Raw genomic sequence first — 11,350 nt, 5'->3', positions numbered from 1 at the left:
GCCGGCGCGGGAGCAGGGTGCGGAGCGCGTGCGGTGGCTCCCCGCGGCCCAGCTCAGCTGCCCGGTCGCCGCCGCTCTTACACAGGGCGCTCTGGCATAACTACTGCAGAGGGGCTGCGGGCTCGGGCGCGCTGATTGGTTTCCCAGCAGCCATCCCCTCTGACTGGCTCTGGGAGAAGTTCTCCAGCCTCACTCCTCCTTCCCGCCGCTCATTGGCCTACAGCCAAGAGGGCTTTTCCCTCTAGGATTTTTGCAACCTCCCCCTATTTCCTTGGGGTGGGTGAGGGTCCCTTGGCTTAGGTGCTCTTCTGCTTCGCCATGGGCCTCCTCACAGCCAGATGTGGCCCCTCTCTGGCCACCAGAGCCAGCAAGGGCTTCCTTCACACAAAATCCATCTCTTCGACCTGCCTTCTAAGAGGCTGGCTGCCCGCGAACCATTTTTCCTACGCAGCTCTGGCTGAGCTCTCAAAACCAACCGACAAATAGTCACGTTCAGGAGCAGCTGGGGACCTCCGGGATTTGCACAGCCTGCCTCATCTTTGAATACTGAACTTAAAAAGTCCGGAAGCCCCCGTGGCTTGCTAGGTTTGATTCAATGGAACCACACGAAGTCAGAGAAAGCACTTGATCCCGGGATGTTAAAAGCATCTATCTCCTGCAGGATAGTGCCGGGTAGAGCAAAGGGTAACTGGTGACAGTGACATAATCTGGGCTTTAAAACCAGTCTAACTCATTTTAAAGTCATTTTACAGAGCGAATTCATTAAATCTGAGATAGATATTTCATAGGTGGAGTAGAAAACTGTCAATCCCCAGCTCTCCTGCTTAAATTTCACCATTAGAAATCCAGTTCTTTGAGAAGCAAATCCCTCTCAGAGGAGGAATGCATCTAGTCACGCTGGCTTTGTGCTTCCAAAGCGGTCTTTGGGGGTATTAGGTCTCTGTGACCCTCCCCACCCATACACCCACCCAGACACACCTTAGCGCAGTGCCTTGCACACAGTAGGGGCTCAATAAGTATTTCTACAAGTAAATGACTGGCTTTGTGTGAATTAGTTCACGACCTGATGGTGGTATTTCTGATGTGGGTTTGGAGAGCAGACAGAAGGGAGAGCCTTGGAAGCACAAGTTGTCCAGTGTGTGCTAGGCCAGGGGCCAGGCGGTTGTGTCACAGGACTTGTGGACTGAAGAGAAAGTTCATGAGGAGTACATTCATTTGTTCACCTGTTTATTCGATAAGAAATATTTGAGCCCTACTATGTGCCAGACACTGGGATTTAAACAGACAATGGAGATACAAAGATTAGCCTGTGGTATTTGGCCTCAAAGAACCACAAGCCTAATGGGGAAGACAATGTTAAGACATCGTGTGTTAAGTGCTAAGATAGAGTTCTAAGGGTGAGAGAGTGGATCAGAGAAAGTGTCCCAGAAGAGATGACGCCCTAAACTCTGACTTGAAAGACAGTAGGAGGAGAGGTGAGAAGAGGTGGGGGGAAGGGTGTAAGCAGCTTGAACAGAGAGGACAGGACCTGGCATGGCCCATTTGGAGGGTCAGAAGTGTGAGTGGTGACTTCAGGCTGAGGAGCTAAAAGGGTGAAGGTGGGAGAGGCAAGCAAGGGCCATATTATGCAGAATCTGGAAGCCATGCAGAACAGCCTAGGGAACCACTGAGGGCAATTTTAAGCAGAGAAGTGACATGATCATATCTGTCTTATTAGAAGGTCTTTCTGATGATATTGTGGAGAGGAGACAATATCACAAGCGAGGAGACCGGTTAAGAGTCTGTGAAAATAATCCAGAGAAGAGATGATAAAGGCCTCTGGCAGCAGAGGTGTGGAAGAGGGAAAAGTCTCAGAGATATTTAGGAGATAGACAGAAAAGGGCTTGGTGATCGGTGTGTATGGGGGATGGGAGCAAAGGAGTCAAGGACGGGAAGGCTCATTCACTCTTTTTCAACAAACATCGGAGGGCCGCCTATGTATCTGGCATTCTTCTACTTCATAATTTTGCCTGAGGCCAGACCTGCGCCTGCACTGAACGTTTGACAAATGACATATCCACTTTAAAAGAAACACCAATTAAGAGTCATAATTTGGCTGGTGAGTTTGATATGTTCCACCTGTGGAGCCCTGTGACCAAAGGGCAGATAGGAAGGCAAGCATTGATTGAATTTCATGACCTTGCAGAGGAAGACATGACCTCCCATAAATTCATGATCTTCCAGAGCTCATGCAACCGACTACAAAGGGAACAGTTGTTTTCAACTACTGGGTACTGAGTACCTGGAAAGGGATGACTATGGCTCCTTTTTAATATATGCTTTTCTATCTAATACACTTTGTATGAACCAAAGCAGTGCTTCCCAAGTGAACTGTGTAAACCCTTGGATTGAATGAAGTGGGCCAATGAAGTTTTGGGATTTTATTTTAATATGTATTTATTTAAAAGCTAGATTAGAAAAGGTACATATAACTAGTGCATTCGACCCCTGGTTTTTCTAGGAGAAAGCTACATGATTAGTGCTCTGTGTTATTTATTTCAACAGCAGTGTGAGCTTGCTTAAAGAAAAATATTAAATACTATTGGGAATACGAAGATGCAGCAATATGTGTGGGAGTGGTAGAAGAACGCCTAGGGTGTGGGCTATGTCATAGGCTAGCTGGCTCTGAGGTTTTGGGATATATTTCTTTGGCCTGGAAGCTTCTGTTCCCAATTCAAGCAGCTACTTCAGGGCTTTCAGCCAACCTATGGCAAGAGTTAATAAAACTTGCTATGCCTAAGAAGTGGTTCCATTTTTATAAGCACCTCTCAAAGACTTTAACCTTCCTGTACCCAAGTGATGACTCTTACAGTGGAATTTCAAGCACTGAAACAGACTTTGTGGCACAGGCTTTTGGTCAAGAAGGCTTGCAGAAATGCCATGCGTAGCTGCGACCTTTGGTTACCAATGACACATAATTTTACTGATGAAAATCCCTAACTCGGGGAAAGGGGTATACCTCAGAGGCAGAGCATTTGCCTACCATACAGAAGGTCGTGGGTTCCATCGCCAGCGCTGGAAAGGAAGGAAGGGAGGGAGGGAGGAAGGAAGGGAGGGAGGGAGGGAGGAAGGAAGGAAGGAAAGAGGAAGGGGGAGGGAGGGAAAAAGGGAGGGAGGAGGAAGGAGACAGAAGAAGAGGGGAGGGAAATGAAGGAAAAAGAAAGGAAGAAAAAAATCCTTAACAAAAAGTGTAAAATCTGTTACATTATACACTGAATACCACCCAGACTGATGACCATGAACAAGGCTGGGTTTTCTAGCTGGGCCCGGTGGCACACTCCTATTGTCCCAGATCCTCAGGAGGCTGAGGCAGGAAGATCAGTTAAGCTTAGGAGTTTGAGGCCAGGCTGGACAACACAGCAAGACCTCATCCTTAAAACAAACAACAAAGACTGGGTTTCCATTTTACCCAAGCTGTCTTATCTTTCAGGGCCCCTTCCCTTGTGTTAGGAATCAGCCCAATGACTCATCTGCGCTCTTCAGCAAGGAGAGACAAAAAGAAACAATCAGCCTGGGAATACAGAAGGGTGTGCTGATTGAGAGAGTGCTCACTTTGGACAATTCATGGCTCTGTGCTTTTAGGCTCCCTTGAAAGCATTTAGATAACACCATTGGACCGGGGTTTCCTTTTTGGACCCCCAGGGAGGCGGGCAGGCTACCTAGCACAGCAAGCCCAAAAATACTTTTCTTCACCTTTCCTTCCTAGTCTCCAGTTTGAAAGAATTCGAGAATTCCCAGCTGTAGGGAGCAGCTATTATCTTGCTGGGGCTGGGAGGAGAGTCTGGTTCTATAGCCCCAAAAGCAGCATAAATCAAGTTTTCTGGGAGAGGGTTAAGAAAGGGTGTTCAACAGCTGTAGCCATGGGAGGAGCTCATATGCAGCCCTGCACATGGCCACACATGCACACATTGTTTGTCTTGGGCCCAGTTCCCTTCACACACCCCCCTCAGGTGATGTCCTCCTCTTCCCATCCCCCTCAGGAGTGCAGGATCTTCTGCCCTTAACGCCACTCTCAAGACGGGCTTTTAGGGGAGAAACTTTCAAACTCATCCGCTCACAATGAAAATGGTTGACGGGATATAATGGGGCTGCCCACCCAGGGGTACCAGTACTTTAACAGGGATCAAAGCTTTAAACCAGAGAAACAGAACTCTAAAAACTGTGGAATTCCCGGCATCCGCCAGTGGGAAGAGAGTGTTTAAACTGAGGGGCAATGAGGCCTTTTTTGGCGCACCTGAAATCACATCATGTAGACAGTTGCTTATATGTTAGGCTGTTGCTGCTCACAGTCAACACCTCCGAGCCACACCTCCATGCTCGATGGCACACAGTCACTTTGTCTCCTCTTCTCTGGCAGTGTAAGACTCCTTTGTGGGGTAGAGGGGAGGGAGGCGCCAGGCACACTGATCCCAATTCTCCCAAATGCATAAGCTATGATCAGAGAATGAATTATGGTCCTTTGGGAAAGAGTGTTCATTCATTCATCCCAGCCAGCAGGCCCCTGCCATGTAAATGGTAACTTTGTAAGTTGAAAGACTTAAAGCCATTTTGAAAATTGCATAATAATCCCAGGCAGAATTTGGCTCCATGTGTATGGAAAATTAATAGGAGCAGCTGAGATGCTTGCATTGTGAGTTGGGGATGGATAACCTCTCCTCAGACCAGGGACTATGGTTTGCCCTCACTAAATCCACAAAATATACTGAGGTTCTTGCAAGCCAGGGTCCAAGGCTTCACAGGAACTATCGATGTTTTAATTTGTTGCATCATGTTGATTACTACAAATAAAAAATTACTCTATTCTCCTGTTGTTTATATAAGGAATATTGATCTAGATTCCTAACATATTTCTTTATATCCCACTATTGATTTTTGGATTGGATTGGGCAGATGTACTGTATGTATAACTAACATTTTGTGTCTCCTGCATAGGATATTTGGTTATCTATAAAAATTTGGGGCTGGGGACTTAGCTCAGCGGCACAGCGCCTGCCTGGCAAGCACAAGGTTGTGAGTTCGATTCCTGATACCAGGAAAAAAAAAAATTTAGGTGGTTTATTGTTTGGAGATTGTGACTATGATGATCCTCCTGCCTCAGCCTCACTAGTACTAGTATTACAGGTATGCACCACCATGCCCAGCTGTGAGTATGGTAGCTTTAAATCCTAATGCTGGTAGGGCCCAAGGCAAGACTTTCTGGGACACATGACAACTCACACATATTTTATTTTATTTCGAGTTGTTGTCAACCAAAAAAACCCAGTGCTTCAGGTAATATGATTTATTTATTTTGAAATATGATTTATAGAACCTATAAGTAATTTTACTACATTTTTTTTCTCGCTCTTTATGTACTGGAGCTTAGGTCTCCAACAAACCAGCCAGCATCTAAAACGTTCACCTCTTAGGTTTACTCCTGTCAAAGTTCTTTTCTATTTTCAGCGACAAATGGGAGGACATCAACAGCCACCACCACAGGTAGCAATTATATGTTCAATAACCTTTCTCTTCTCTCCTCTCAAGCCCCAGCCATGGTATTAAGTCTCGTAGAATTTCAAAAACAGCAGACCATCCATAAGAAAAGGCCTATGTGCCTGATAGTGCACATCTTAATCTGAGTGCCCAGGAGGCTGAGGCAGGAGGATCACCTCGAGTTCAAGGATAATCTGGGCTATGTAGCGAGTGTAAGAACCTTCTGCACTACATAGTGAGACCCTGTCTCATAATACAAAACAAAACAAAACAAAAAACCATCCCAAACATCACCCTTAACTGTAGTTACCATAAAGACTATTCATTAGGAGCCGTGCTCTTGAGAAGCAGTGCAGTTGGGACTGGTAGCTAATGTGTGTTATTCTTCTGTCCCCACCATAACTTGAGAGCTTTAGATGAGCAGGAATTTATACTCTTTCTCTGTATTTCCTCTAATAATGTTACCCAAAGTACAGTCTGTGGACTTGTGTTAGTTTGTAGGGCTGGGGAGATAGCTCAGTGGCATGAGCACCTGCCTGGCAAGTGCAAGTTCCTGAGTTTGATTCCCGGTACCAAAAAAAAAGTTTGTGCACTGGTTGCTACTAGTCTGTAACAAATGAGGCACAAAAATCAGAAAGAAGCACTGAGAAAGTTTTATAGCCTATTGATACAGCTGCCACTTGGAAGCACGTGACATGCCTGATGAATCTAATAATTGTTTAAAATGGCCTATGTTTTGTATTTCCTTTTCAGTTTTATTCCTAGTAATTCATTTTTATTATAGTTCCCCAAACTACCTTTTCCACATCAAGTAGGAAAGTAAAAATAAAATGAACAGATACTTCACTACAGATACTTTAAAAAGCATTGCCCTACTATGTGCACAAGACTTTGGCCGATGGTACTAAACGTTTTTGAGTGAAGCTCTGTGATGTGTTACTTTACAAAAGTAAATTCCCACATCCTTTTTCATGGAGAGTTCCTATTTAAATCACAAGACACAAGAACTTTCTAATAATAGGTAGCCTCCTAGAAGACAAATGTCTAGCTAAAAGATTTTTTTTCTATAAAAATACCCCATAAGAGGCCGGGCATGGTGGCACAGCCTGTAATCCTAGCACTCAGGAGGCTGAGGCAGGAGGATCAAGTTGCGAGTTCAAGACCAGCCTGGGCTACAAAGTGAGCTCAAGGCCAGCCTGAGCTGCATACTGAGACCCTGTCTCAAAAAGACAAAAAAAAAAAACAAAAAAAAAAACCCCATAAAAATTCTTTTCCTTCTTTGGCTCAATTTTATTCAAGAAATACTTGAAAGAAAGTATATATAGTTTACCCCAGATTTTGCTTTTCAGAAGATCTTGATATAAATTATGAATGGAGGTTGAGCTCTGTAGCCTTCGTATTTTATTTTATCAATTATTTCTCCTGTAATTTATATCATGTTTTCTGTTATAATGAAATAGTCTGTGTGCCAGAAAGTATGTCCATAGAGCAAGATGATAAGACCCAGAGGGAAGTACTGCTTCCCTGGAATGCCTGCGTCTCATTCATTCTTACTGCGTGTCAGAAGCATAGCAAGTCTCCTTTGCCGTAAATAAATTGCATGTCATTACTCAGAAGATTGACACTCTGTTGGATGCCTCCAGTCCTTCCCTAACTCCTGTTAAACTTATGGTTAATACCATATGGTTTGTTAGCAGCTTTTTTTCTGGTACTATTTTGAAGAAGTTTCGTGGGGAAGTATCCTGTCTTTCCCAAATACATGGAAATAATCAAACGAGCAGGGGAACAGTAGTCAAGAGTTTATGTGTAGTTGCTGTTGTGCCACTCTGGACACTAAGGCCCTGGATCAGTAACTTACCATTTTTCTCGAATGTTCTTCCTACCTCTAACCATCTGTGTCTCTGAACTCCTTGAGGGAAGGGGTCTGATACTTCTGTATCCAGCTTCTAGAGCAGTGCTTACGACACAGTAGGCCCTCAAAACACATTGTTAAATACAGGTCGAAAATATATCCTTCATCATAAACCCCAGTAATGATTGCTCTATAGGAACTACTCAAGAAATATTTTTTAGTGGATTGGTGTTCTTAATCAAAGTACTGTATAACAACATTAAAAATCTAATTTTTCTCCTAGTTATCAGGATAATACCGCTTATTGGAAGCAAAGGTGCAAGAGTAGACATACAAACGTGCATTCTTCTATCATTTGTACCTTTAGAAATCTAAATCAGAGATTTTTAAATTAACTCATTAAAAATTTTAAACTGGGAACTTGACATATACACTTCAAATCAAAAGTACTAGCTAAGTATGGCAGCGCACATCCGTATTTGTAGCACTTTGGGAGGCTGAAGCACGAGGATCCAAAGTTCAAGTTCCATCTGGGCAACTTAAAGACTGTGTTTCAAAATAAAAAAATAAAAAGGGCTAGGGATGTAGCTTGGTATGAAGGTCCTGGGTTCCATCCCCAGTACTGGAATAAAAAAGTCATAAAGTATATCTCACTGTCTGAAGGTCTAACAGATTCATATACTATTTGGAAATGATGGTAGTCAACTTGTAGGAGGGTTTACTATTAATTTTTCCCTTATGAAAAAAAACCCATGTCAATCCCTTCTATGGAAATCTTTCTGAACTGCATTGCATATTTCCTTGCTTTTGTAAACACAGTATATGTAATCTAATCTAACTTATCCTCAAGGCTCCGCTATATCATATTTAATTTTTGTACCATATTTTGAATATATATAAATAGTGAGGCATTGTGCTGGATCTGTCCAAGTAACAAATCCCATGAAATACAGCAGTAAGTTCCATGAAATTATTTTTCTCTTCCTCTTTAACATATGACGTGGGCTGTACAGATGTATGCCCTCCTGCATTAATCTGCCTTTTACAATTTGCAATTCTGGAATCACAGCCTTTCCTAGGCTGTTCTTTTTGTTACAACTTCAACCTCCAAGTCTTTTCAACTCATTCTTCAGTTGCCTTGCTTTGACTTATGTTACAACACAGCGATCACAAGATTCGGCACAGTGTATGGCTTGGGCTTAAGTTCCAGAGCCAGACGGTCCTGGGGCCGAATTCCAACTCTGTTACTTCCTAGCCGGATGAACTTAGGCAAAGGGTCTTATCTTGCTGAGCGTTCACTTAAAAAAAAACAAGGATTAAGAACTTAACTGTCTAGAGCTGAGGATATAGTTCAGTGGTAGCATGCTTGCGTCACATGTAAGAGGTCCTGGGTTCCATCCCCAGCACCATAAACATAAAAGAAACAAAATCAAAGAAAAAATTTAATCTTGTAAAGACAGGAAGTGTTTGCAAGGATGTGGAGAAATTGGGAAACTTGGACCCTGTTCATGGGAATATGAAATATGGTAGCAGCTATGAAAAACAGTGTGGAGATTCTTCGAACGAGTAAAAAATATAACTATAGTGCTATGTCTGGGTATTTATCCAGAAGAACAGAAAATAGGATCTCAAAGAAATATCTGCACTCCCATGTTCGCTGTAGCACTATTCACAGTAGCAAAGATGTGGAAACAACCTAGATGAGTGGATAAAGAAAATAAGATGCACACATATGTAATGAAAAGTTTCGCAGCCGTAAAAGGAAAACAAGGCTACTAGTAACATGGATGAACCTTGAGTACATTGTACTAAGAGAAAAAACCAGACATACAGTGACAAGGACTGCATGATTCCACTTGTATGAGGCATCTACGTAGCCAAATACAAAGAAGCATAGAGTAGAATGATGGTCGCCAAGGGCTGGGGGGAAGGGAAATGGGGCATATAGTTTCAATCAAGCAAGATGAATATGCTCTAGAGATCTGCTGTACAGCATAATTTTCTTTCTTTCTTTCTTTCTTTCTTTCTTTCTTTCTTTCTTTTTTCTCTTTTTGAGACAGGGTCTTGCTGTACAGTTCAGGCTGGCTTTGAACTTACTGTGTTGCCCAGGCGGGCCTCAAACTCACAACGATTCTCCTGTCTCAGCCTCCCGTGTACAGCATGCTTATAGTTAACAATAAGGTACCGTGCCCTTAAAATTTTGTTAAGAAAATAGATATCATGTTATGTGTTACTACCACAAGAATAAAACTTTACCTTGGTGAATGAATGAATAAATCCATGAAATAACACAAGCATAGCAGAACACTAATTGTGGAATATAGGTGGCAGGCATATTAGTGCACACTGTAAAATTCTTCCAGCTTTTCCATATGTTACAAACATACAACCTTGCAAGGTCTTTGAAACCAGTGGCGATAATATAGAAAAAGTGTCCAGCATATTTCAGTCACTCACATTATTGTGTTACCCTGAAGGTTATTTCTCTCAAAGCCATTAAGCCAGATTTGTTTTTGTTTATTGTAACCAATATTATTTACCCATTTACTTATTATCCACTTATTAACCCCAGTTATTAAACAGTCACTGTATTCTAAGCACTGGTTATATAGTGATGAGGACTGGGTTTGTTTTTAACCCCCAAGGTAACCAGGCATAACTGAGATCTTGCGGTTTTAGTTGGGAGTTTGTTTTCATGCTTACCACAATGCCAGCTTTTGGGGATGGCGGATTATCAAGAGTTTGCAGATGTATAGTTTTGACGCGGGCATCCACTCACAGAGGGTCTCCTTTGGCGTCACACTTTGGCCTCTAGCTCAATCTTCCTGCAACCTCACCTTAAAACAAGCCTGTAGGGAGGGTTAAAAGGGATAAGCAGCGTTCAGCGAGGCCTGGGTGCAGCAAAAGGCCTGCCACAGACCCAGGAACTCTCAGACACCCATTTGCCTTTCCATTTCCCAGGGCTTAACCTCTGCTGTTTGGCCTCCCCAATTACAATTACATTTCCAGGCTTAGTTTTGGCTTTACCCTCAATTCCCAGCCTTAGTAATGACTCGTATTTCCTGGATGTAACTACAGGAGCTCAAATTCATGTCTGAAAAAATTTTTTTTCAAACTTGAACTTACAGCCAGATCTACCCCAGTTTTAAACTTCACCGTCATACTCACATATACTCATACCATTTCTAATTTACTGCCTTGTGAAATATCATGCCATATTTACTTTCCTTTTCTTCATCTCATGCTAGGCAGTGAAGTGACTCTACTTCAGAGGAAAAAGGCCAATGATTCCCTGACAACTGGAAGCGATGCCAGTCTCTCAGCCGATAGTTTATGTATGGAAGGAAACCATTTATTCCACATATGGAACAGAAAGTTCATCTTCCTTCATATGGCAAAAGGTCATTTAATCACATGCAAGCAACCATATAAGATGAAAATATAAAGCAGGATTCTGTGTGCTTTTAAACTGTCTGTGGCTTATCAAATATCCCTACACCGGTCAAGGATGGGAAACTCTCAGATAGTTAAAGAGAAAGAGCCAAAGAAAGGAGGATGCAATTGCCTATTGTCCTTCTTCACAGAAACAGTATAGTTCCTGACCTTAAGGTGCAATCAGTAGAGTATCTTTCTAGAAGCAGCACTGTAGTCACACCTGAAGTAGTCACTATGCTGAAATCAACACAGAAGATTTGCATGTCACACTGTAGTTTTACTGCAATAAATCTTGCAACATTGTTGATGTACTTTAACACATTCATGATACCACTGATATTATAAGTTTTGTAAAGCCTCCCAGGTTTCCTTTCCCTTTCGAATACAGCATTAGTATTAAGTCTTAAAAGTCAGGCAGGGCTGGGGATTTAGCTCAGTGGCACAGCGCCTGCCTGGCAAGGCAAGGTCTTGAGTTCGATTTCCAGGACCAAAAAAAAAAAAAAAAGTGAGGCAGTACATACATTCATAGCACTTTTGCTTAGAATTTACTCT

This window comes from Chinchilla lanigera, unplaced genomic scaffold (genome assembly GCF_000276665.1).
Source record: "Chinchilla lanigera isolate Chin_1 unplaced genomic scaffold, ChiLan1.0 scaffold00072, whole genome shotgun sequence".
NCBI classification, from domain to species: domain Eukaryota; kingdom Metazoa; phylum Chordata; class Mammalia; order Rodentia; family Chinchillidae; genus Chinchilla; species Chinchilla lanigera.
This window is presented reverse-complemented; position numbering follows the sequence as displayed.